General features: G+C 35.3%; 1 protein-coding gene and 1 non-coding gene across 6 annotated transcripts in view; one reads left to right on the forward strand and one right to left on the reverse strand.

The window, feature by feature from the left end:
• The window catches only part of ROBO2 (roundabout guidance receptor 2), a 641,887-nt gene that overhangs the window by 497,420 nt on the left and 120,563 nt on the right, over positions 1-23,904 (reverse strand). The window lies entirely within an intron of this gene.
• Positions 21,861-21,922, forward strand: LOC130043225 (U7 small nuclear RNA). The gene has a single exon (XR_008795349.1). It is a non-coding gene; the product is annotated as a U7 small nuclear RNA (small nuclear RNA).

Genomic DNA, 23,904 nt, shown 5'->3' on the forward strand with positions numbered 1-23,904 from the left:
TGGCACTGTATATCACAATGTGAAAAGAAAGTGTGACAGATGGTAGGTGTTTGGAATCAAGAGCAATTTCCTTTTGGTCAATTCTAAGGAAACAAAGGTGGTTGTTTCTAATCTCAAGGGATTTAGAGGAGATAACATTGCTTCTCTATAACTGCCATGCCTTTTATTCCCTTCAAAAATAAAATCTCCAGAAACAAAATGAGCATTTCAATTTATACAAAATTTAATTTATTGAATACAAATAATTCCTCTGAATTTGTATATATATAAATATGCATGTATATTTATATATGTGCATGTAGTATGTCTTCGGTATCAGTCTTGTGTGGGAAGCCTTATATTTCATTAGTTGTGAAAAATCACAAGTTTTTATAACTTATAAGTTTCATAACATGAGATAAGAATTATGATTATTTTCATAAATGTGGAAATAGGTCATAATAGGTTAGGAAATGTACCCTTCAACATAGGATTATTAACTCAGCAAGGTCTTCAAATCTTAAAGTCTTGGAAATATACCTATTATGAGAAAAATGTAATTAATGAGGAAATAACACGAAAATATTAAGGTTACATCTTTTTTAAAAAACAATATACTTGTCACATGCTAATCAGGGAAAACAGTACAGAAACATTTTTTAATTTAACCATTCTGGGGCTGAAAAAATTTAAATGTACAAACATTTTAAAAAATAAATATTTGGCAGTCATTTTTCAAATCAGACATCTCAATGAAGTATAATTATATTGTGGGCTTAAGTAAATAAAACATTGTTAATATAATCCCTATTCTAAAACGCTACCTTTGCCTTTTTCTAAATAGTAATTTCTCCCCCTACAAAGTGTTCAGAACATGCCAAGTCTTTAAACCTATAGGCCAATACTTTCTAAATTACGGGTTGCTCTTTCTAGGGATTGATTGTGCCTTGTTGATTTACCTTGTCTCTCTACCTGACATCTCCACTCCATTCAGAGTTCATTGGATGCAAGCATTCCTCTGATTAATGGCTAATTTATTATTTGCCTTGCAAATGTTTATCTGCTGGGAAATGAGATAAATACTTCAGTTCTGACAAGTAGGAGGGCCACTATTCTAGACCTGACGGAATGGTCAGTTGATGGCATCCCAGAGGACCAAAGCTCTGCTTTGGATTTCTGAGACAATCTTCTGAAAAGCGAAGTATCTATTTTTAATGAGTGCAATGGAAAATCAATTAGCCAGTGGTTTATGGGAGGAAATTAATGATAACTTTTGTAGGGCATCTTATAAGTCCAATCAGAAATAACCTCCATTTGTAATCACTGGGCAATACTATAACTTTCATATTTTAAATCAGAAGACACTACTACACCAATTTGCAGATTTGGCAATGTATTTGAAGACTGAAATATCATCACTAAAATAAGCTTCAAAGAACACACACATAAATACTGAAACTCTTAAAGCAAAAGACAAGTATGAAAATATTAAAAATGTTTTCCTTCAATGGCAGAATAACATGCGATTTTATTGTCTCATTTGAGCGCTTTGATATTTGATAGATTCTGTTATAGACATGTTCTCTTGCACCGTGTAAAGGGTATTTAGGAAAATAGTTTTCAAGAAAAAGAAATATATTTGAAGTAAGCCATGAATGTGACACAGACGGTAGGAAACCAAAACTGTATAACCAGTGATTTCCATTTCTCTAGTGACCAATTCAGTGGAAAGCAACCAACACCATACAACTGACAATATCCTTTTAATCTATGTATATATAGACATTCTCACCAACATGTTAAAATAATGGTCAGGAAAAGATACCTAATTACTCCAAAACAAGCACCTGTAAACTTGACTACCATTCTAAAGCTAAATATATTCAAATTAGATTTAAAACTTTGAATTTTTCCCAAACTGCAAAATCCCAGTAGCATAGAATAGGTCTATAAAATTATTTGCTTGGCTATGATTAATTAAGTGACATTAATAAGTTAACATGAGGAAAAATATCTTGCTGAGAAAGATATACAACGAAGTGACAATTGTGACGGTGGTCCGGCTAACTTTAGGTGTTAGAAACTAAAGGAAGACAAAGGAAATACTAAATTTTTTCTTTAAATGTATTTGAAATCACTAAGCAAAAGAACAGAAACAAATTGGAAAGATGAAACTGACAGAAGAATCTTCATAGAAAATCTGGCAGTTATGCACATATACTACCTACCCTGAAAAGAACATATTCCATAATTAAATGATGTGTTTCTGCCAAAAATGATGGAATTAATGTTTTCTCCTGATACTTATTCAATATAAGTCATTACTTTTGCGTTTGGATTTGAGCTAAGGAAAAAAATCATGAAAGTTATCTTAACTCAAGAGCAAACTCCAACACATGTAGTCATTGCTGTAAAGAATATATTTATATATACACACACACACATTCCGGAGTTCATAGGGTTCTTTAGTTTGTTTTAATTGGGAATATATGAGGAAAAAGAATTTGATGCTGAGATTAATCCTCAAATAGAAACACTGAAAACAATGAATGCCTTCCCTACCCAGGTAGCCCAAGAAAATTTTTCTAAAAAGAATGAAGTAGGTTCCATGTTTAATGAGTATAAAAGGCAATGTGCTTGCCTGGGTATTCAGCCATCGTCTATGTAACCGTTCCTGACAACCACTGATTATATCTTTTTACAGAGTGCTTTCCTCTTTTTTTTTGTTTGCCAGTTATATCCTCCTGTGTATATGCCAATGCAGGCATCACCAGTAATTGTCACTGGACTGTCTGTCAGTGACGAGGAGAAAAGGGTGACAGCCTTGACATCCCACCAATCATCCCTCTGGAAAATTGATATTGTCCTTCCCAGTAAACAACAGCTCAAGAATCGACCAGTCTCACCGGCACATCCCTGAACAATCAGCTTCCATTAAGGGCAGAAGCCACACATTTATCCCACCACAGTCCAATCAATAGAAACAGACTTTTTTCTGCTCCTTTTAAGTACCCTCCACTGGTATTTTGCACTTAACACCTCCAGCTACAAACACCTGGAAGTTTCTGTTTGCTCCATGTGAACTCAAAATTAAATTTCCAACAATCACCTGCAGAACATGATAGAGAAACCCACAATTAGTTTTGGAAATTTTACTTTTTAGTGTCATCGATATGTGAATTGAAGAGATGGGAAGAGTTTTACAAACATTTCCATAGCCCATATATAAAAGCTGAAGGAATATATAATACTATATACATATATAATATACATATTATATATAATACCATTTACATAAGCTGACTTTAAAAAGGAAAAAGCCATGTAAAAATTCAGCTATTTCAGTTATGACTCTCAGGTAAAGTTGATAAGCACATCACAGAAAAGTTACCCATTTCCTAGTGACAGAATAAATAAAGGTTACTGGCTTACTGGAAACAGGTTGCAGTCTAACTGTCTAACTATTTTTTCCTAACTTTCAAACTCTTAGATCTTATCATGTGAAATGTTCTAAAATGTTAGTTAAAACAGAAGATCACGATGTGACACACTCTATCAGAAATTCTAAATGCATATAATTAACTCTATGTTCATACATTTACAAGTCTATTTTACTTAAGAATAAATTAAATTTAGACTGCAATCTTAGATTTATATCCAATGGCTATAGAAAAGCTCAAAGTTTCTAGGCAAACAAATAGAAAAAAGAAAACAGTCCAGAAGAACAGTGACTTTATAATATATGGGCAGTCACCCAAATAATACCACCTAAGCAGAATGCAAGTGTGGCTAAAGAAGAGACAGGATTCAGCCACAGTGACAGGGAAGGTGCAGTCTTTAAAAGATGACAGGTGTCAGCTCTGGAGGCAAGGCAGTAGCTAAAAGATCATGCCGGGACATGCACTTGCTGATTTATGAAGCTTCCCTGGTGTCACTCAGGGAGCATGATGGGCTGCTCTATTTGCAGACCAGAGTTAGGTACAAAGGAAGTAACCAGTCAAGGGAAGCCCATCACTGTCAGATCCCATCCATTCCTCACAGTCCCCAGGAGGGCTGACCAACAGTGGGTCAGCCCCGGCTACACTCCCATCCTTTTTGTGGGGAAGTGTGTCTGTTTCCATTGTGATCTCCACCCATTTGGAACACTTTTAACTCATGAACTACCTTCTTAGGGTGACCTTTATCTTCAGAATGAAAAAAAAAGGTAAAAAGTGAACATCAAGGCAGTAACAGTTAAAGCAGGTTACTAGTTTAAGCCCTCAGTCATAGTTCTAGAATTTTTGCTGAAATAGTAAGGGACAAGTAGGTTTGATTTGCAGAGAGCTAAGCAATCATCAGAAACAGTATTTATAAAATTCCAGCTAACTACAACTATGCTTAAACCCTATCAAGCAGACTTTTAATTAAGTGTTTAATTTGAAACACCTTTTGGGATGTTATGATTCAATTCTTATACCAGATAGGTAAGTTAACCATTGACAAAGAGCATGGTAAGTTAGGATACTTGAGCTGTGATAATTTCATTTTAAGTTAGAGGTCTGTATTAGAGATAATGATAATACTTCATTAAAGCGTGACAAATTTTAAGACAAAAAAAGTGAAGCAGTACTAATTCAGCTATTGGCATCTGAAAAAATATATCCCATTATCAATATTGAAAAAAAATAATACAGAAGGAGAAGAAAGATACCTTAAAAGATGGAGCACAGGCTTTCTCCTAGAAGGGATGGGTTTGAGCCCTAGCACTGCATGGTCCCCCAAGCACTACCGGAAGAGACCCCAGGCACAAAGCTGGAAGTCTTCCCTGAGAATCACCTGCAACACCCCCTCCCAAAGTCCAGAACTTTATTTGCAGTTTTTCAACAAGCAGATTGTTAAATTCGTAATTTACCTGTTATATAGCTTCACAGTTTACTTATAAGCTCAAATAACACAGGCATATTTTTATGTTCTTATTTTGAGAGTCTGGATCCTATATGCGTCCCATCTGTATATGTGCAGGCACTTTCATTTTTATATAAATGTAAATTAAAAAATCTTTATTCTGTGCTCATTAGTTTTCTCCTTTGAATGCTGTAAATGGCATCACAGTTGCTCCCTATTGCCTGCTGGCACTGTAAGACAAAGCAATCTCTCCATAAAAACACAATTACCTAAACGTGGGACAAAACTCATACTTATATGAGAGAAGACAAATACGAATAGAGGCAGGGCTACATGTGCCAAGACAGCAAAGAGAACCTTCTGTGAGGGCAAAACTCTAACAGTTCAATTGTTAAAACATTCCTGAATGGAGTATATCTTTATTTGCTTCTTTTCAATTTTCCTCCATGGGTCACATCATGGCAAATTGCAAGGCAACAATTAAATTAGATAGTGTTTGTTATAAAAAGAGAATATTCTATGAGAGGATACTGAACCAAAAAAAAGTAATATAATGGGAAATACACAGACATGTTCTCTTTGTAGGAATTTTAGAAGATCAAGTCTGACATCAGGATGTATGCACACAGTCATTCTGCCATTGACTTTATCTTGTATTTGGGGCAGGAGGTATGTTAAGCAAAGTGCTTGGAAGGTTAATGTTGTGGAGGCTCAGAGATAATGATGGATTGCTAAGCTCCAGGAGAGTTCTCTGCACCCTCAGCTATAGTAAGCAGACACAATCAATACCTTAATGGGGATGTTAGGAATCAACCTACTAAGGCACAAATTGGCACATTACAAAACATTTTTTTTCTGGGCTTATGCATTATATTCATTACCCTTTCTCATTTGAATTACAAATTTCATTTTTTTTTTCTGATCAAGATGAAGACAAGTCTCTCATTTACAAGCTCAGAGTTTTGCCATGGTAATGTTTTATAGGAAACAATAAAGTTAATGCAGCAGAGAAACATCATGTCACCTCTCTTGGTAAACGATTAGAGGGAATGCTCCGTGTTCCACAAATTTGGTGGAAGTGGCACGGGACCCTCCATATAGCATGGAAAACCATAAAGCAAGATGATCTAAGTACTAACTTGCTATAATATAACACATAGCCACCATTATGATCCAACTAAAGTACTTTACAAGACAGATATTAAAATTTATCCAACATTAACATTTTTGAAGAGATTACAAAATCAACTGCATGTATGAAGACTTAAACTATGATATAAAATAGTAACCCCCACTGCAGTTTTATCTCTTAGCCTTAGAATTCAAGGAAACAACAGCTCATAAGTAGACTAGTTTATGTATTAGCTGTGAGATAGAGGAGAGTGAGAACCCATAACTTAGCAGTGGAGTTAGATGTCTCTTTTTAAAATAAAAATGCATTATCTGTTTGGAATTCTAAATTAGAAGTAATATCTGGAACTGGGGTCATGCTCTGTCATTGTAGCACTTAGGATCTACTCCTGACACTGTGCTCAGGGAACCACATCAGGTAAGTTAGGTGGAACTAGAGTTGGCCACCTGCAAGGCACAAAATTTAACTCTGGTTCTATCTCTCCAAACCCCAAAAGTATATAGCATTTTAATGGCATAAATACAATTCAGAATTTTCTGAAAATATTCAGTAATTATATATAATACTTATGAAAGTATAGGCCTAATTGCTATTCTATCTGTATTATGAAGAAGCTAAGCACTGACATAATTTTACATTCCATGGTAGCAATATCAACTTCAAATTAATTTTATGCTCAAATATAATGTTTAAATAAGTAATAAAATTTTAGCAATTGAAGGAAATCTTATCAATCAAAACATGGAGGATGTAAGGTCTAAAGTGGCTAACGGATTGACAAAAACATTTTGTAGCACTGCTGATTAGCAAGTTTTTCTACTTGAAAGATAATAAACTTATCAGATATTTCTTACCTAATATGGGCCAGATATTGAATCACATTAGTATAAAAGTACATGAGACATACATTTTAATGAAAACAAATTCTGTAGCATTTCTATAAGAACATAAGTAACATCGCTATATATATAGCAGCAGGTCTGGACTTCTATTTGTTTTCTGAAAGGCAAAAATTGCTGGGAAACATGCAAAATTACAAGAGAGCAGGAACACAGAGACCAAGTAACTAAAACCAATGCATGGTCCTCAATTTAGTCTTGTTACAAAAAAATTTTAATGGATATAATCAGAACAATGGTAAAAATTGTATATAGACCTTTTTATTAAATAATAGTATTGCGACAATGTTAAATTTCTTGAGTGTGACATTTGACTGAGATGATGTAGAAGAATACTCTCATTCCTAGGACTAGGACATTTATACTGTGTGAAGTCACACCGTGTTCAAGCAACTTTCAAATTTTATATGATGTAGAGATTCTGGAAAATATAAACATATATTCAAACTAGATGAAGGATAATATTACAATATACATTATTCTTCAAACTGTTCTGTATTTGGAATTTTTCAAAACAGATGGGGATTTAATAGTACCCGAAGGCCAGAGAGAGAGGGGTTGCAGGGGGGGGGGGGTGGTTATAGGGGTTAAAACACATGCAGGGCATGTGGCTGCAGCTATCCCATTGGTTTGAATTTGTGGCAATGCATATGGTTCCCAAGCACTGCCAGGACAGGCCGTGAGCACAGACTTAGGTCTGCTTCCTGAGCACTGACAAGTATGGTTCCAAAACAAAGAAGGACCCAATATGAAAATCAAGATAGAAATTAATGAATCTACTTATTGAATTGGCTGTGCTATCGCTCCAGCACAGCAGGTAGGGCATTTGCCTTGCACGCAGCCAACATGGCCGACCCGAGTTCGATTCCTCCGCCCCTCTCGGAGAGCCTGGCAAGCTACCGAGTGTATCTCGCCCGCACGGCAGAGCCTGGCAAGCTACCCGTGACGTATTCAATATGCCAAACACGGTAACAATAAAGTCTTATGATGAAGACGTTACTGGGCCTGCTTGAGAAAATCGATGAACAACAGGAAAACAGTGATACAGTGATACTTATTGAATTGAGAGTCAGTTAAACAGTTGTGTTCAATTTGTAAAAAACACATTTTTTTAAAATTAAATACATTTACTTTTTTCAGCATATACTTTAAATTTTAAGTTCATAGAAATTTAGAAATTAGAGACCAACCATTTATAGACCAACATGGGAAATTCACTAATGCATTAGCAGAAAATGACAGATTTTTAAGATTTACTCCAAATTCTTCCTTATTGTCCTATTCCCTCCCTTCATTCCCCTGCCTCCCTGTCTTCTTCTCTTTCTGCATTTTGTTTTCTCTTTCATTATTTCTTTAGTTTTTTTCTATCTCCCTCTCTTTTCAATCATGTCACAGATTGAACCCAAGGTTTCATACATGCATACAGTATCATTGATCTAGATAATTTGTTTCAATATTTGTAACATAAAATTTATGGGCATGAAATATCAACTATGACAAAATTAATGATAGACAGGTTAACAAGAGTCAAAAGAAGCAAACTTTGTGGTATCCATGTAATTGAACTCACCAAAGTAACCCCCCCTAAACTCTCCAACCCCCCCTAAAAGTAACTTCTCCCCAAGAAAACCTAAATCTTGTATTGGAGGACATTGAGTGCCTTATACTCCCTTGCTAGTACCCATCACTTATCTCCTGGCACAAGATTCAGATTTTTGGAAGATCTAGTGGAAGGGTAGGAATATGTTTAAAGGACAAGTTTTTAAATTAATACAAAAGAAAGACTGTATATAATATTCTCTGCCATATCGCTTTTAATCAGGGAGAGAGTGACACATGGGCAGGTGTATACTGTTTCCATTAACAACGTCTCAGGAATTCATTAAGACACTAAACTTGGCATCTACAAAGTGGTACATCTTGGCTCTTGTCCATGGAAACACTGTTTATCTGTTTGAAAGTCATTTCAATTAAATGCAGAAGACAATGGTAGCTTTTTTCGTAATACAATACTTTTATTCTCACTCATTGTGTGGGGGACATCTAAACAAGTAAGGTCAATATTTGCTAAACCAGGTATTATTTTAACATCCATCTTCAAATCCAAATTACATACTCAGAGGACCCAACATTTTCAAAACCTGAACTGTGAAAATTTGAAGAGCAAAAATATATTTTGCTGCTATTATTGGTATGGACATAATATTTATTCATAAACTGTTTTATTTTTTCTTGTTTAGCTATCATGTTTCACAGTGCATGCTTTGCTACCATATGTCCTCATTTTGTAATGCTGGATAGTTATGACTAAAGAAAGTTTCAAAATGTTCCAGGTTAAAATTTTATGAGCTAAACTACCAAGTTTTCACAAGTTAAGGTAAAGTGAAATCTATCCTTATTTTCATTGGAGAGAATTTATCTATTAAGTTGACTCTTATTGCCATTGAATTCTCAGTAGAAATATTCTGTCACATAGTATTTTCAAACCATAATCTTGTAAATAATATGGATGGAGCTACTAATTTCACAATTTTATGTAATACTTTATAGAGAAAAGATACCACACATTTTACTAAAGAATCAATAGAAAATGAGGAAAGAAAGGAGATGGGAAAAAAGGGAAATTGAATGATTGCTGCTTTGCATAGAAGGGTAAAAAAAAGAAAATATATTTTGTGAAACTACAGAGAAGTGAATAAAAGACAAGTTACTAATTTTAAAGTGAATGTTATTTCTAAAATTGAATTCTCAAAAAGAGTCCAAAATAAAATATCCCTGATTTATTTTCAACAAAATCAAAACAAAGTGCTATGAAATCACTATCAAAATAATCCTTGACTGCTTCTGTCATATATGCCAGCATCAGAAAGTGATACACTAAACTGGAAAATAACTTGTAATACTGCAAATTTTAATGTATTAAGGACTGTATATGCACATTTATGCTGAACAAAGAGTTAAAATCTTGCTTTAAGAGTGGTCACTGAAAACACATAATGCTTTATTAAATAACAACTGCATACCAGTCAAATGAAGCCTGTATTGGAAGAGTCCTATACTGCTCAATATGCAAATGAAGCATCATAAAAATGTGCTGAGGTTGCATTTTATGTAAGATGGAACCTTATGTTGCAGAGGCAAAAATCCAATTCCAAATACATAATTATTATTAGGGTCATAATGCGTTTTTCTCAACACCTAAACAAACAACTAAACCCCCTGGGATCAACATGCCCTAAGCATTCATGCTCCAGTGGCTCTATCTTCCTGCAAGTGTGGGCCACAAAGCTTACAGTGAGGGAGGGCTGCAATTAGTGGCTCCTTCCAACTCAATCAAGTCCTTCTTTTACCTCTCTGTAACCAGTTAACCATTCAGTCATAAAGAATGTTTTAATAACACTTTACATATTCTAATTCCATAGAAAATTGCAAACCCATCATAGCAATACATTATTCTTCATGAAAAAAAATCACAACACTAGTCATTCACCACAACATCAAAATTTCACATTCAATTTCTACGTTTTAGTTCAAGATTAGAGTATCAGTATTTCTCAAGGTCAACATAAACCATACCTTCTATGTAATTACACGTTTGATGTATAGCCATGGCATGCTGGTTCCCTAGCTTGAAGTAGCAATACTATAACTGTAGTTCAAACATAATTTTTGGTATCACAATTTCAATTTTAACTGCATGGTAAATAAAGTAGACATACTGAAGAGTTTCTATTTAATTACTAAGTTACATTATATATACATTAGATACATACATATTAGTTTACAAAGTAAAATGGATCAGGTAAAGAAATAATTTATTCTCTTTTTCCATGATATCACCATTTTAATGTTTGGCATATAATAGAGTTCTAGTTCTGTGATAAAAGCCTTAATCAGCCCAAATATCTCAGTATCATGTATAGAATAGCATAACAATTATCTACATAATTGTACAACTTCTACCTACATGCAATCTAAAGAGATTGTAATTTTAAAAATATATTTTACAAGTTAAGCATTATAACCAAAAATTGTGTCACTTTATTTTTTTATAAGTTTTTTTGTTCCTTTAGTTCATCAAATGCTACCATGAGTGAAGAACTTTTCTTGTGCGTGTATAGTAGGAAGGGTTTAGGGCCACAACAGGTTGTGCTCAGTGACTATTCCTCTCTCTGTGCTCAAGAGTGAGCCCTGACATTGCTTTGGGGAAGACATGCAGTTCTGGGATTCTAATCTAGGGTAGACTGAAAACAAGCAAGCACCTTACCTCCTATATTATCTATAGCCCTAATAGGAGGCCATAGATAGTACAAGAGGTAAGGTGCCCTTTTTTTAGGGGGGGGGTTAGGAACTTGGGCCAATGCCAGCTGGGCTAGGGTTCATTCCTGGCTCTCTGTTCACTCCTGGTGGTGTTCTGGGAACCATCTGCTGGTTCCAAAACCCAAAACAATGGGCACGTGTACAAGGCAAGCACCTTAACTTCTGAACTATCTCCCTATCTCTAAAGAGCTTTACCTAATCACTAAATACCACACTTAGGAAATAAATAGGGTTTATATTAAAAACATTAAAAAGCATGCTGTATCCAGCTGCCCTCCACAATTACTTTTAGGATTATAATCATCTGGGAAAGTATTTATGAATCATGCTAAAGGTGTGCAGACACACACAACAGTTATTTCAGCTAAACAGACATGTTTTTTTCCTTTATTCTTCACCCCTCTCCTTTGCTTCTTTTACTTCCCCTTTCATCATTCTCTTTAATATCGCATACTTTTAACTCCCAGAATAACAAAGACTTTCAGGGATAAAGATCTGATAATAAAATATTTACAAATTACACACCACTGAAGTAAAATATAAAGGATAGGGCCATTGAGATAATATAAGGTTTAGGATATTTGTTTTGCATGTAGCTGACCTATTTTAATCTTCACACTACATATGGTTCCCTGAGCACTGCCAGGAGAGATTTGTGAGCACAGAACCAGAAGTAAGCCCTGAGCATAGGAAGTATGGCCCAATACCTTCCCCCTCGGCCAACCATCACCACCACCAACACACTCACGCACACACACACACACACACACAAACACACACACACACACACACATACCACCACCAGCACCATCACCACCAAATTAAGTACAAGATAGGATTAAATATGAGGATCTAAAACACACCATGGTAATTTCTTGTTTTTGTTGTATCTGAGTAAAATCTCCATAGGTATAAAAATATCATTCTACCTATACATTTTAGTAAACACAGTATTTATATAAACCATGATAATTGTTATACTCATACGCATGATTCCAAATGTGCTTATCTGTTTAGTCCTCTATTTTCTTCCCCAGTCTGTCCCTTCCTTGTGATAATTCGGAGTTCCATAAAGGGTTGGTGATCACACATTTTCTTGTGGCATTTTGGCAATGTCAGTGCCACTGAGACACACTCCTCATGTGATGTGGTGATGGGGATCCAACTCACAACCTTACAACTGCAAAGAAGGAGCTCTGCTGAAGGGCCACATCCAGCTCAATTTTGTTAATTTTTTATATAGTCTTTTGTTTTTGTTTGGGGGTCATAAATGGTGATGCTCAGAGGTTATTCCTGGCTTTGCACTCCAGAATTACTCCTAGTCACATTCAGAGAACCATACTGGATGCTGAGAACCAAATTCAGGTCAGCTGCATACAAGGGAAGCACATTAACTACTCTACTATCTCTATGACCCCAAGTTGTTTTGTTTGTTTTGTTCCTCGGTTTGGACAGGCAGATATGTGTTTTTGTTTGGTAGTATTCCATACAACATAGAATAAATCACCTGCTCTAATTCACCTTCCAGGACTGTGAAGATAGTGAAAAGAGAAAGTGCGCCTGCTTTACTTGGCTAGTATGTAGGATTTACTGGCAGGACCTGTGCTCAATCCCTAGTACTGCATACCCCCCACCCATATCCTCTCCAGCACCACCAGGAGAAACCCTTAAGCACCAATCTGGGAATAGTGCCTGAGCACTGCAGGAAGTAATCTCCAAATGAAAAGCCCAAACTCCTAATTCTCTTGCCACTACATAAATAAGGGAAAGTATTAGAGATTAAGTTCTATTAACCAGGCTTCACCAGAGCAAATACCCATTGTGGAAGAAATCTGTGAGTTTTGCTGCCAAATCTGTGTTAGGAAAACCAGGGAAAAACTGCTAAAACACCCCCTAGTGCAATGACTGGGAAATTCATTACTAAAATGTAGTAATCATCTTGCAAAAGTACCAGCAGATTGCACACATTACCTCCTGCAGATTGAAGTGGGAATAACTAAAAGAAAAAGGGTAATGATGGTCGGGGGAAATTGAATTTTCATGGCACTTATCTCTGTGTCATTCCATTTGCATGAGAATAATGTTAGCCACAGACATTACAAGGACCCTAATGAGAACAGGAGCTTCTCTGGATGGGCAGAAGTCAAGGATGGGTGTTGATAAAACCATTTTATCAAGGAGATTTTAAAAGGTGCGAGAGTCCCAGCCTTGCTTCGAGCCCATGTGGGTGGGCCTCCCAGCTAAGGAGAGAAGAAATTAAGAATGATGACTTGGGAGAGTACAAGGCACACTCGAATCTCTGTCAGCTGGCCCTTAACGATAACGTACTACTGCTCTCCTTAAAGAGCTTCATGTCTTATTCAGGGTAAATGGTGAAAATGTGGCATTTTAGAACCCATGATGTGTTTTTCTATTGATGCTGTCAGTGTGACCGGCTACTAAAGGAAGAGTTGTTTGTCAATTCCCATTCTCCTCAGTGATTCATCAAACAGTGGCAGTTCATGCATGCAGTATCAAAAGAGGAATAAATAATGTCACGGCTCCACACTGAACACACGCGTATTTTATTAAGCTGCCACCAACCCACAGTAATCCAGCACGTCAGAAGACAAACTCTTCTGGGGGAGTCCCTCAGCACATACTTTTAGTTAGAGGCTCATACTTGCTGCAAGTATTTATTATCTGGGATATGAAAACATTTCTTGAGTTGCAGAAGCTGGGGAAGCATTTTATCCCTTGGCCCCATTCTTTATGTCATGACTAAACTAGCAATGGTATTCATTATTAATGTATTCAATTTGTAAACCACTTTTGCTCCAAAGAATTCAACTGTCTCCTGGAATATCCCCAATTATATAGATTAACTTACCTCATATGGAGAGCCGTGTGTGTTTCACACACTGAACTGCATTAGTGTCTAAGTGATCGCTCTCTAAATCATAGCTATTTAAGGACATGTAATAGTCTTCAAACGTCCATAGCAGGGCCTTTCCCATGTCAGCTAGTTTGACCATATTCACTGAGAAAGGTTCACTAATCACTTTTGGTTATCAAGGAGCTTCATTCAGTACTACAGACTTTTGTTACAGAGAGTTTACTAAGTCCTGGCACACAGACAATTCATACATCACTCACATTGCCAACTTAAATCTCCTTCAACATTTGTTCAGTTCACTTTATTTTTTTTTTACCCTCTGGGCCCAGTGTGCAAGAAAGTAACATCTAAAGATTGCTTTCATGAGTGTATTTAGGTACTAATCAAACTGAATGAGATTGATTTCATCTGAGAATTTTTAGTTATAATTTATTTTTGTTTTTTCCCCCTTTTTACCTCAAACAACTGAATTAATAAAGCCTAGACTAAAGGCAGGGGTAATCAAGACAGCAATTTAGAATTTCCTCTGTATATTGTTATTGCCTGGCTCCCAGAACTCCAGTGGAAATTTTACCAACTCTATTCTTGCTGAAATTTAATATAGAAGTAGCTATGTTTATTCCCCAGAATCAAATAAAGGTAATCTCTAATCGAGAAACAAACATTGTCCCAAAAGCTCATTAAGAATTGGTTGGAGAATGCAAAATGCATTTCCTCACAAGCAATAGCTCTTTTCAACCTGCAATACAATGAAGCAATTCATGATCAGCATGCCAAAAAACAAGGAATGCATAGACTCTCTGCCTAGAACTAATTGCTAACAAGTCCCCAGTCCACGGACTCCAACAGCCTTCAGGGGTACCTGACCCATTTTAATAGGAGTAGAGCAGATGTGTAAGGAACTACTCCACTCCCACACAGAAGGCAAGAGAATTTTCCTCCAAGTAGGAACTTGTTTTAAGTTCCCTTCCTTGGCAAGTCAACCTGAGACTTGATGAATCATTAAGCTTCCATAATGAAATAAAGTAAAACTTTTAACACTAGTTATTGAAGATAAATATAGCTTGCAGCAAAAACATTCAATTAATTGCTAGACATTTGAACTTTTGTAATTATATGCTAGTTTAAATATAATTAGGGATACCTCTTGCTAAGTCTATTTTCTCTTGGTTAGTGAGTTGGAATAAATGTGGATTTGTTTGCTGATTCTGATTTAGTGGCTCAAAATTAGTGAGGCAAAGAAGAATAAGAAAGAGGTTAGGTGTTCAAATCTCTGGGCCACAAGTAGTAAAAGACATAGTTTGGGGTATTTAATGAGTATCAGAATCATCTGGAAGGCTTAGTTAAACAACGTTATTTTTCTGATCAAGTAGGACTGGAAGTGGGGCACAAGATTTGCACTTGTAGTAAGTTCACATGTGATGATAATGCTGTCAGAGACTGTGGTCAGCTATCGGGAGCATTGTTTTTGTAGGAAAAATATAGACATTAGAGACAGATGCACTCAAGTTAAGTCCTAGGGCTTTCACTCAACAATTTTCCTTACCCCTTCTGTATTCTAATGAATCACTAAGTGGGAACACTCAGCACCAGCACACATTTGTGAAGATTAAATAAAGTCCTGTAAAATATATCTAGTGTCTGCTGGATTACAGAGGCATAACAATGTTAGGGGTTTATTGCACAAAAACCACTCGATTAAAAAAGAAATGACATGTTTTCTCATGTCTGCAAGAGATAGGAAAATGTTCTTTGCACCGACATTCTAATGGCTGTGTATGAAAATTAGCTCAAGTAATAAAATTTTTCCAATATCTAAGGTACATCAGGATTTCAATAATCAACCAGACATTGGAAATTAAAAAAACAAATAATATTTGAGACTCAGTTAAATTGATCACTGATAACAACTGACATCAATTATTGACAACAATTTATTTATTTGTTTTGGATTTGAGGGCCACACTCAATGGTGATTGGGGCACTACTTGTTCCGTGTTCAGAGATCACACATTGATGCTTTGGGGGATCTTTATGTACTACCAGGCATCAAACAGGAGTTGGACAAATACAAAGCGAGATCCTTAACTCAGTTGCATGAAAATAAAAGACAAGAAGAGAAAAGATGAAGGGAAGGGAAGGGAAGGGAAGGGAAGGGAAGGGAAGGGAAGGGAAGAAGGGAAGAAATTCCCTCATGTCCCAGAAGTCTCACTCCTAAACATTTGTCTGAAAGACATGAAAACATTAATTTGAAAGACTATTTGCACCCCTATTCTGAGAGTAGCATTACTTGCAATAGCCAAATAGTACAGACAACATAATATGGTGCAACAAATGACTAGAAAAGGATGCTATTGTATAGACATTCAATGAAAAACAATTCTACCATTTTAAAAATGTGTTTTTTGACATAAAATGGAAGGAAGTTTAGGCAATCATGTTACCTATCATTTTCTTAAACAATTTAGGACACAATTTAAAACAAAGCTAATGGAGAAAACGTGAAGTAAAAAATTTGAAAATAAAAAAAAAAGAAAATCTTTCAGAAGAAAGATTTGCAGTGAGATGGTTGCGTGTTTTCTAAAAGAAGGACCTCAAATGCAGTAACTCCTAAAATGAGAAAAGAGAACTCTAAATTTAGATGGAAATGGATGGAGAGAAGCTTTAAGGGATAGAGTGAGGGAAAAGAGAGAGAGATAGACAGACAGACAGAGACAGAGACAGAGAGAGACACACATACAGAGAATAGCAAAGAACATAACAAAGTGAAAGTCATGGGACACAAAGTTTGAAAAGTTGAAGGAGCAAAGGGGGAAGAATTCAATGTTAAGTGCATCTAGAAAGCAAATGTGCTCAGAGGTAGCTGCTGACCTTGAAAAGAGATGTTCCAGAGGAGTTAACAGAACTGCATCCAAATCTGCATAGGTTAGTCTACTGAAACACTACAAATGTTTTAGTTTTCTATGGCTGTTTGTTGTATCAATTGCCACATATTTAGTGATTCCACACAAACATATTTCCTTAGAGATTTACACAATAGAAAGAAATATGAAAGTTTTCGCCAGACCAAAATCAAGATGATGAATAATCAGAGCATTTACCTGCAGAACTTATATTTTCTGGAGACTTTCAGAAAGGACCTTTTCCTTGGCTTTTGAAATTCCTACAGGCTGCCTGAAGTCTAGATCAGCAAGATCATGTTTTTCAACTTCAAACAGTGAGGCAGGCCCTCATAGCCTATGACCAAAATGGCCCCTTATAAACTCTGATCACACTTGGATTATAACAAGCACCTCCCTCTCTTAAGACCAGCTGATTGGCCATCTTAATTTCCTCAGCAAGCTTAATTCCCTTTTGGAATTTCACACATTCAGAAAACTAGGATTTGGGCATAGTTTAGGGATGTTATTTCACTATCCATAATAAGATACTGAAGTATGGAGCAGAGGCGATAATCTACTCTTTGTCTTCATTTTGTCAAAAAGAAAAAAAAGGATTTTTAAAATTAACATTTTTAGGTGACATTTTGCTAGGTAAATTTCTATTCTAACAAAAAAGGTCTACCCCACTGCTTGCTCTTTTTTCTCAGAACACTTTTATTATTTGATTATTTCTTTTACTTCATATTAAGCAAGTGTGTGTGTGGGGGGGGGCAGGTGGAGATATGGAGGTAGGGTTGGGGAGAGCACTCCAGATGATGTTCAGCGCTTACTCCTGGCTCTATGCTGAGGGATCACTTTTGGCTGGGTTCAGGTACCATATGTGATGCTAGTGATTGACGTCAAGCCAGCCTTATATAAGGTAAGCACCTGCCCATTGTACTACCACTCTGGCCCCTCTAAAGCAAATTTAAAAAATAAAAGAACATGTTTAGAATATAGAAGAAATACATTAAATTATGCCTATTTCTTTAAAATATATAACTTGGGTGGGTAAACTGTAGAACATGTCCTTGAGTTTGAGTACACTCTATTTCTGCTAAAAATCTACTGAGTAGAAAATTTTTTGCCGTGAAGCACTGTCAAATAGTAGATAAAATAAATTATTCCATATGGCCTATATAGACAGAATTAGAACTAAATGTACATAGAGCTATAATCTTATAAAATAGGAATGTAAAAGAATTCTGAGGATTAAATAATTATCATTTCTTCCAATATGCAATATATGGATTTACATTAAATGTGATCTATTCTGAGAACATTTAGATCTTTTTCTACTGTTGTTACTTAGTATTATTTTCTTTGAATTTGGGTTACTTACATTCATTATTTCTCTACTAACACTATTCTCTATTTTATCTATTTTCCCTCTTTATTTAAATGTACTATGCTTATTATGGGAAGCAATATGGCTCAAAAAATGTCCTCTGTTCACAGTGCATAAAGTTGTATTAAATGTCAGAAACTACAGACATCTCATTGCTAATTTCATTGTACAGTTATAGCACTGCTACTACAGGGCATAATCTTTGCAGAATATCACATGGAGGGGGTGAGTTGAGGAAAAGTGTTGACTTCTTCAATTTACTTAATGAGCACATTTCATTCATGAATGAATATGAGCATATTTTTAGAAATACCCCATCTATTGAACCTGACAAAAGAATAAATATTCTGAATAGCTGCAGAACAAGAGTATGAATATGTAGCAAATGAAGCTTCCCACAAAGAAAATCCCAGGCTCAGATGACTTCATTGAAGGATTCAACTAAATATCTAAATGTGATTTAATGCCTCTACTGAACAGACTCTTTCAAAGACTAAAAGAAGAAGAAGGATCACTAAATGAATTCATAAGACTACTATTATGGTAATATCATAACAAAAACATTACGAAGAATACCGTATGACAATGTATTTCATGAATATGAATGCAAATATCTCAAACATACTAACAAGGGCCAGAGTACAGAAGCTTAGGTGCTTGGCTTGGATTATTCGAGTCCTGGTTTGATCCCAGGACATTTAAAATCCCCCTGACACGGCGAGGGAACACCTCTGAGATTAGAGTCACAAATATTCTCTGAGCACTGCTGGATGTGCCCCTCGACCACCAAAAAAAAAGAGAGAGAAAATACTAAAAATAGAATCCAGCAACATATCCGGCTGTATTTTAACTGTGTGGTTTTATTCCAAAGATATATGACTGACTATGAGAAAAGCAACATATACACACAAGCAGTTAAACAAATCACATCAACATTACAATGGATGTAAATTTTATATTCAACAAATCCCAACCATTTTCATGTTAAAAAAATCTCATGAAATTAAAAAAATGCACTTCTTAACACAATAGCAAACAAAAAGGAAAATATCACAGCTAACAATATACTTAAGAGTAAAAACAAACAAACAAACAAAAACTGACTTTTTAAAAAAATGGAATCTGAATTGGACAAAACAGTAAAAATTGGTGTACCTCCCCAGTACTTCCCAAAGACCCAGCAGTCACACACACACATCCATATACTAACCCATGTAAACTCATTCATTGGCCCAGCTCTAGGATTCATGACTAAATCTCTGAGAAAATGCAAGGTAAGCTGCAAAAATTCACTGGTACACGGGGCCCCCACTTGAGAACTCTGGCATGCCATCAGGATGGGGCAGTTAAGTCCCAAGTCCCTGCACTGCCAAAGCCATAGTAACCCACCCATAGCACACAGCTGCTGCCATGCCAATGGCCCTAGTACACTACTTCAGAACTATCTCTGCAGAGATGCCAAACTGATGAAAATTTTAGGAACAAGGGTTTTCAGTCTGATAACTCTGGGGTCTTCCTAGAGTGGGGTTGGGCAGTCTCTCCTCAAAGTTGCAGTACTACTGTAAGCCAGAACCATATCCCACAGCCTCCATCAAGTAAACTCATCAGCCTGATTGTTGCAAAGGTCCAGGAGTTTCTGGAGTAACATCTCCAATCTCCACAATACTGACATCCCAGTAGGAGCACACCAAATTAGATGAGAAAGTGGCATAGAAGACAACTAAGCTCAATAAACAAGAGTAACACAGAAGGCTCACCTAGCAACAAACGGCTTTGTAAGCCCACAGACAAGGCTTAATAACCCCATAATGAGCTATAACAATTTTCACAAATTTTCTTTTACTGATGTATTACTTGATAATTGCAGTAGCCATTTATATGTAACAATCAATATAAAATAAGTTTGGTTTGCCTGCAAAGGAGGCAGGCTTGGTGGGTGATTGTGAAAATGTGGATAATGATGAGAGAATGTTATTCAGGAGAGGGGACTGGTGTTGGAACACTGAATGCCCATAACAATTTTATTATTAACGACTTTGAATACCATGGTGTTTAAATAAAGTGACTGTTTTTACAAAGAGGATCTAAATACCTTCTCCCAATTATTAAGAAATAACAAGACAAAGATGTCTGATTTTATCACTACCATGCTACCCTAGACAATTAGACAAGAAAATTCAGTTAAAGGAACTGGAGTGACAGCATAGCAGATAGGGTATTTGCCTTGCATGCAGCCGACCTGGGTTCAATTTCTAGCATCCCATATGGTCCCCTGAGCACCACCAGGGTTAATTCCTGAGTGCAGAGTCAGGAACAACCCCTGTGCATCACTGGGTGTGACCCAAAAAACAAACAAAAAAAAATCAGTTAAAAATATGCAGGCTAAATTGAATAAAATAAAATAAAATAAAAATAAAAATAAAAAAATAAAAATAAAATAAAATAAATAAAATCTTCCATAACAACATGATTCTATATATACAAATATTACAGAATATGCACATACATATAAACAACTATTGAAACTAACAGCTAAGTTCAGCAAAATGAAAGCTATAAATCAGTTTAAGAAACATAAAATAAAATTCAGAAAGCATTTCCAGGGGCTGAGGAAACAATTCAAATGGTTTCAGCACATGCTCAGATGCTAGAGTCCAAATTCAATACCCAGTACCACATAACCCCAAATGCAGCACCAAGAGTTTCCCTAAGAAAATGAGCCAGGAGTAGCCCCCGACAACTGCCAGATATGTCATCCAAAACAATTCCATTACAATTTTTGTTAGAAATATCAAAACATGTGGAAGCAATTTCAGTTTGAGATGCATTAGACTATACACTGAAAATTACAAGAAATGTCTGGAGGAAAAAGAAGCAGGCCTAAATAAATAAAATGATGTTCCTTACTTTTAATTTGGAAGATAATATTTTTTCAATTTGATAATACTCGCTAAATTAACATTTAGGTTTCCTATGATTTCTGTAAAATTCCTAGTTGTCTCAACTGCTAAAAGTTGGCTAGCTAATCCAAAAATTCATATAGATATACATAGGACCTGGAACATACAGGATATGAATCTTTAAATTTAAGAATTTATTATGACCACATGAGTCAACTAAAATTAAGTATGGTCTTGGTATAAGGATAGGCAGGTAGGTCAATAGAAAATAACACATTTAGACCAACACTTATTTAAAATTGTATAATTCTTAAAATAAATAAATAACCCTCAGGGGAGAAGGGATGCAGTTTCAACAACAGTGTTAAAAAAACTAAAAATATCCAACCTAGAGTTCACAAATACCTAACTTATTCACTCTGAATTAAATACAACATGTAAAACTTTAAACAAAACATAAAAGTAAACCTTGTCCTTTGATCCCCAAAAAGCTTTTAAAATATAACAAAAGCTTACCAGAATAGAAGATGCTATATAACATAGATGAAACATACGTAATAGAAAAACTTTTGGATAGAGAGAAAACTTCAAAAGAAATTATGCAGAATTACAGCTCTTTTAGAATTTGTCTAGCAGATTGTCCAGTTCCTACCGGAAAATCTCATGCCCCTAAAGCAAGAGATAGAGAGATAATAAGTATAGAGGTTAAGGCATATGGCAGATAAAGGTTCAATCTTTGGCATAGCAGATGGTCCCCTGAACACTGTTTGGTGTAATCTCTGAGTGCAGAACCAGAAGTAACCCTTGAGCACAGCCAGTGTGGTCCCAAAATGAAATAAAACAAAAACTATGCTGGAATAATTTCAATTTGAGAAAACTCAAAGTAGGAATATACATCTGCAAATCATATATCTGATTTGATTCAATAATAATATTTCAATATGAAAGCATTCAATAATTAAGTAAGGTGGTCTTTCAATATGAAGTGATTCAATAGAAATTCAATTAAAAGATTAATAAAATTAATCTTTTACTCAAACCACTAAAAGAAACATTACATAATGTAAATTTCTCATAAAAATTAACTTTTTTAGAAACACAGGAGAAGTATTCAGCACAACTAATAATCAGAGTATGCAGATAAAAACAAATGAAATGCCACTGTATCTAGTAGTACAGCAAGAACCAACTGATGACAATTACATGAATTACAAGGCTGTGAAGAAAATAGAACTCTAATACATGCCCGATGGGTTGGGAAAATAGTGCAGTTGATTTGTAAAGCAGTCTGGCATTTCTTTCAAAAGTTAAACAGAGCAGTAGTATATGACTCAGTAGTTCTCTCCCTATATATTTACCCAACGAAACTGAAAATATGTGTAAGCAAAAGCCTTCACATTCTCAGAGCAGCATATTCATAGTTGAGAGTAAAAGCAACTCAAATTTCTATCAATAGAGGAATGAATTACAAAAGGTGTATATCAATGAAATAAAATATGTGACTTGAAAAGAAGAAATTATATGTACTACAAATTAGAATACTCTTAAAATAATTATGCGAAATGAAGCCATAAGATATATTGAAAATGCATACAAAATCATTAGTAAACTAGTAGAGTAGAGACTGCCTAGTAGCTATCAAGAGTGGATGAAGGGCTGGAGCAATAGCACAGTGGGTAGGGCATTTGCCTTGCACGCGGCTGACTCAGATTCAATTCCAGCATCCTATATGGTCCCCTGAGCATCGCCAGGAATGATTCCTGAGAGCATCTCCTGGGTGTGACCCAAAAAGAAAAAAAAAAAGGAGTGGATAGGAATAGTTGCTAATGGCCACAAATTTTCTCTCTCACATAAGACAACTATTTTAAAATTAGAAGTGGTAATGGTTAAATAACCTTTATATATTTTTCAAACACTAAATATTAAATATTTTAGTTGCTGAATATTATAATATATGAATCATACTTAATAAAGGTTCTGTAGAAACTGCTAAATATAGATTAGTACTAATACCCAATTTCTAAATGTTTGGGTAACTAGAAGGGTCCATATCAATTCTAGAGAAATGATTTTTTAAACTTAAATATTCATATAATCAACTGAGGGTCTTGTTAAAATGAATATTCTGACCTGGGAGGTCTAGGATAAGGACTTTTTCCTACATTATTATTTTCCTATTTATTATTATTTTATAATAATATGAATGCTTTTTTTTTTTCAAGAGACTCTCATTATGAGTAGCAGATTCCTAGGCTAGCTTTGCTTAATACAGTGGACACAAGGCACAGGTAGCTATTGAGCATTGGTGTGTGTGTACATTGACTTAATATATGCAAAGTACTAGGTTTCAAATGATTATCATGGAAAATATCAATAATAATATCTATACAGGTTACATATAAATATACAATTCAAATACAACACTAAATACGATGTTAAACTGAATTTGTCTCTATATTTTTACCATTTTTAACATGACTTTTCAAAAACATTTAACAAGAATTACCTTTATGACATTTCTATTAGAAATTATTCTTCCAGTGGGTTTTCTCAATCTCACCTAATTATTGTTTCTGAATGGTAAGGGCAAGACATTATCATATATCAAGAATATTCTTAATTGTCATGAGCTGTGATCAGGCAGGT

The sequence above is a fragment of the Sorex fumeus genome, unplaced genomic scaffold, assembly GCF_029834395.1.
Source record: "Sorex fumeus unplaced genomic scaffold, SorFum_2.1 ptg000115l, whole genome shotgun sequence".
Lineage (NCBI taxonomy): Eukaryota > Metazoa > Chordata > Mammalia > Eulipotyphla > Soricidae > Sorex > Sorex fumeus.